General features: G+C 34.5%; 1 pseudogene; it reads right to left on the minus strand.

Annotated features, from left to right (window-relative positions):
- Positions 1 to 254: 254 nt before the first annotated feature.
- LOC112324913 (uncharacterized) lies at positions 255 to 3,103 on the minus strand (annotated as a pseudogene).
- Between the last annotated feature and the right edge of the window lie 2,188 nt (positions 3,104 to 5,291).

Genomic DNA, 5,291 nt, shown 5'->3' on the forward strand with positions numbered 1-5,291 from the left:
ATTCTGCCAATATTTTTAATTTACTGTGCTAATTTTTTAAAAATAAATCCTAGAAGAAGCCTAATTTGATTTGATGGAATGAAGAAACCAATAAGTGTTGCTAAAAGGCAAAATTTCATGCACAAATTCATCAACAATAAGATTGGGATCTCCAAGAAATAACCCGAAAGCTTGAAGAATTGGAGAGATAGTTTCTCTAAACACAAGAAAAATGTCATTAAAACAAGTGAGTGTTTTGAAGGCTGTGATCAAGGTTGTTAAAATCGTGATTTTAACACGGCACGGAAAGCTGCACACAAACTCGGATCGTAAAAACGGATCGTAAAATCGTAAGGAATTTTAAAATACATTAAAAAAAAAATCATGCTTCAAATAAAAATTTATACATAGTTCAAGCACCTTAAAAAACATGTTTCAAATAAAAATTCATACATATTTCAAGCCTTCAAATAAAAATTCATACATAGTTCAAACATCTTAAAATACATGGTTCAAATAAAAGTCATACATAATTTAAAATAACTTTTCATTAACTAATAATTATCAAACTTAAAACAAACAATCTGCTGGTGTGTCATGTAAACTAAAACCAGCTTCATTCCCTTCATCTTCCTTATCATTCCTCAAGCATTCATCAATATCATTAGCATCAAAAGGATTATTAGTATCACTACTAGTACCAACACCAATATTATGAACATTAGTGCTACTACTAGTACCAACACCAATATCATCAATTTGAATATCCAAATCATCTTCAATACCATGACTCTCCATTTCAACATCATTAGGAATTTCTTCTTCATCACTTTCATCTTCATCACCATTTTGTCTTCGTGTTGCACTGTCAATAGCACCAAGCAAATCAAAGTTTGGATGTTTTTCTCCCTCGGTTATCCAATCATCATCAGATGAAAGATCATCTTCTATACCAAAATCACCAGCTTGCTTTTTGACTTGGTTATCATTCAATTTCAGATTGCACATTACAAATACCAAGTCATTCATTTTTTTCTGGTGCAAACGATTTCTTCGTTTTGTATGAACCTAAATAAACAATTCAAATTTATAAGATTTTTATCAAATATTTCAATATTTAAAATAAAAAACAAAAAAAAATTACCATTTCAAATGCACTCCAATTACGCTCACATCCAGATGAAGTACAAGTCAAGCTTAGAACTCGGATTGCAAATCTTTGTAATTCTGGACATTCATCCCCATAAGAATCCCACCATTGAGCTGGAGTTTTTTTATCTCTTGCTGTCTTGGCAGCGTCAATGCCAAACAACCCTTTTGCATCCTTGAATGATTCAAGTTGTAAGTCAATTTTGCACCTTTCATTTGCATTAGGCACCATCCTTTCTAAGCATTGATATAATCCAATTTTAATGTTGGCATTAACCTTAAAATTGGGATTATAATGATAATGGGGATTCAAATAATAAGCTGCTGCATGTAAAGGTCTATGGAGTTGAAGTTCCCATCTTGTATCAACAATATTCCATATAGGTATATAACTATAAAAAAAAAAAACAATAAAAATATCATTACAATATAGGAATATCTCAATTGAAAAACATTCATATTAATAGATGACAACATTTGAAATAAAAATTAGCAAGATATATACCTTTTTTTCACAGAACCAAAATTTACTTGTATCTTCTCTTTTGCTTTATCCATTGCTTTATATATAAAACCCATAGCTGGTTTCTCATCTGAATCAACTAATCGAAGCACTTTAATTAGAGGATATGCTGCCTTAATACATATAGTGACATCATGCCAAAACCTGTTGTCCAAAACACAATTTTGAATTCGTTTCCCTTCTTCTATTCTTGCAAACCTACATGAACTCCACTGGTTGGAAGTAAACATAGTCATCAGCTACATTTTATGATCATTCAAACATCCTAGAGTCAAATATGCAGTAGCAAACCGAGTGGCAGTAGGCCTAATCAAATCCCTTCCTTTCGTAAAGTGCCTTAGCATGGAAATAAGAATGGTTCTTGAATAAATATATGAGGTGATTCTCCTCCCCTTAGCAATAGTTACTTGATGAACCTTTAACTTCTTCTCAAAATCTTCTAATATCAAGTCAATACAATGGGCAGCACATGATGTCCAAAACAAACTCTTTCTTTTTTCCATTAATAATTGTCCCGCTGCCTTATAATTTGCAGCATTATCGGTGACTACTTGGACAACATTTTCCTCCCCAATCCTCTCCACAATGGCATCTAACATCTCAAATACCTTATCAGCAGTCTTGGACATATTAGAAGTATCCACCGATGACAAAAAAACTGTCCCTTTAGGACTATTAACCAAAAAGTTACAAATACAACGTCTTTTTTTATCTGTCCATCCATCAGACATTATTGAACAACCTGTTTTTTTCCATTCTAGGTTGTACTCCTCAAGCAATTTCATTGTTTGATCCACTTCTTGCTTCAAATACTTCTCTCTAATATCATAGTAGGATGGAGGCTTGAAACCTGGCCCATGCTTTGCAACCATTTCAAGTGCCTTAATAAACTCAGGGTTTTTTACACAATTAAATGGAATTGCACTAGTGTAGAAAAACCTAGCAATTTGTCGACATGCTTCTTCTCTAATATCCTTTTTTAGCAATTGATTTAGAGTTGTTTGTGTACTTCCACTCCCACTAGCTACTCTCTTTCCTTTGTCCTTGGAGCTAATTTCTTTTATTTCATCATCATCATCATCATTTCCACTATATTGAAGGGCCTTTCTTTTCTTTTCAGCTGCCTCTAGATTTTTCACTAAAACACCCAAAATCATCTGCTTAACATTTTCTGGCACTTGTTGACATGGCTCAACATCCTTACGAGTGCAAGCCAAATGCTGTTTGAAACGAAATATACCTCCACTAATAATTTTTTGACAATACTTGCACAAAACTTTTCTAGAATTTTTATCAACATCTATACCATGCTGCCATCCCACATCAAGCCTATTACCAGAAGCATTTTTTCTAGATGCCATAAGTTTAACAATTCAAAGATCAACTCAATCAACCCTGTAATCAATCCAAACATTTTATGATTATAATTAATTTTAATATTAAACATCCAGCTATAAAAAAAAAACTAATACTGCATTCGGAAACTAATACTGCATTCAGAAACTAATACTGAATTCATAAACATTTTAGATACTAAACATCCAACTATCAAAAAAGACTTACGTTTTTCTTCTCCAAATAATTTATTTGTTGTTCACAAACTTTGTAGTGTTTTCCTCTCTGTCCCGTAAGCTCTGAAAAATAAACAAACCATTTTCAAAATCAGAACCCAGTTTTCTCTCAAACCATTCACAATCACAGACTCACAGACTTTGTTTTCGAAATCCAAACAGCAGCATCAGCAGCATTCAATAAAATCCATTCATCACAAATTCACAATTCACAACTCAGCATCCAAATCCAGTGCAATAAAAAATAGAGTCACACTCACACACACGCTACCTCTGTTCTGAAATCCTCACTGTAAAGAAACTGTAAAGATATGAAGCTTACCTCTGTTCTGAGCAGTTACCACCGAGGCTGAGCAGATGCAGCTCAATATTGCAGTCAAAGTTGGAGCCTGCGAATCCAATCAAACTAATATTAACATCACTACATCAGAGTAAGAAACGGAGAAACGGAAAAAAAGCACCCCTGGCACTGGAAAAAGAAGCACCCACGAACAGGGAAAAAGAACCAGTGGTTGTGGTGAAGACTTACCTGGTGAAGACTGGAGAAGACTGGAGAGACGCCGTTGTTGTTGTGTGGACTCTGGTTCTCACGGTGGCTGCTAAAATGGACGACGTCGGTCGTCGATTATGGAAAAATAAAAAAGATCAGGGGCGACTGGCGAGGGCTGTTGTGGAGGTGGACGGTGGTTGATTGCTGGCTGAGAGAAAGAGATTAAGAGACCGAAAGTCCGAGACACCTAGTCATAGAGGAATCCTCAGTGAGGATTTCGAATTTTGGGTTTTCAATTTAGGGATTTCTGAACTTGAACAATGAATGTGAAGAGAAGAGAGAAGACTGATTGATTCGGTGAAGAGAGATTAATGAATTGCATTTGATCTGGTATAGCCAATAGGCGGTCGACACGTGGCTCATGAATTGTATTTAATTTCCTGCGGGCAAAATCGTTGAATCGGCAGTGAAATCGTGATTTTAAGCGATTTCACCCGATTTTAACGATTTTACCCAATTTTGACCCGATTTTACCCGGTTCCGAGTTTCGTAAACGATTTAGCACGTAAAGCCTGATTCAACTCGTAAAAACGTACGATTTTACGAGTTGAATCGTGATTTTAACAACCTTGGCTGTGATGGTCATAACTTGTGATAAAAAGACACCAGAGTTTGTTCTTCAATTTATGAAGGTAAAGAAATGTCCAGAGATGGTTTATCCTTATCTAATATTTGAGAAACCATCATATTGGAAACAACAAAAAAGAAATATTGACAAGTTTTTTTTTTCTTTTTGTTTTTTGAAGTCAGTATTGATGATAAATTAGGAAGAGAAGTCTGAGAATTATATTCAATAATCTTTCAATGTGAGCATCCTTTTTGGTTATTGAGACCTCATGAACTTAAATGGTATCAGTTTGGTTGTTACACAAGTTCAATTCTTATTCGACATGTCTACTAAATGCTTGTAACAAGTAATGAGTTTCTTACAATTCTCGTCATGCAACAATGGCATAATGATTATTTTTTTATATTTTAAAAGGATTGATTTAAATACATGAAAGCCAACAAAATGGTCATTTAAAGGAAAAAACAATGATAAAAATAAGTAGGTTTGTTAACAACTTGTGGGTTTTTTTTTCTAGCATTACTTGGATAGTTTGGAATATGAGGGTCTTTTTTTTCCCAGTAAGTTAGTATTAGTATTCCCCCATGTTCTCATGAACTTAATGGCGTCAAGAATAGCTTTATCCATGTCCCATGTCTATCTAGCCATGCTCTCATGATTTGATCATGTTTATCCATAACTAGTCATGTTCATAACCTCTATAACCACCTATTGTTATGCTATAAATGCCACCCACAACACTGATGCAACTTCCTCGGCCAACCGCTAGCCCTATTATTGCGAGGTTAGCTGTGTTTTTTTATGACTTAGACTGTCTATCATCCTAGTTTATATTCGTGCTAGCATGAACCCGTTACTCACATGAAGTTTGCAGTGAACAAGGACTTACCATTCCTATCATTAACTTGTTCTAAACCATATTATGACTTTGTTCCTCTTTAGGGTCTTGCC

This window comes from Populus trichocarpa, chromosome 18, assembly GCF_000002775.5.
Source record: "Populus trichocarpa isolate Nisqually-1 chromosome 18, P.trichocarpa_v4.1, whole genome shotgun sequence".
NCBI classification, from domain to species: domain Eukaryota; kingdom Viridiplantae; phylum Streptophyta; class Magnoliopsida; order Malpighiales; family Salicaceae; genus Populus; species Populus trichocarpa.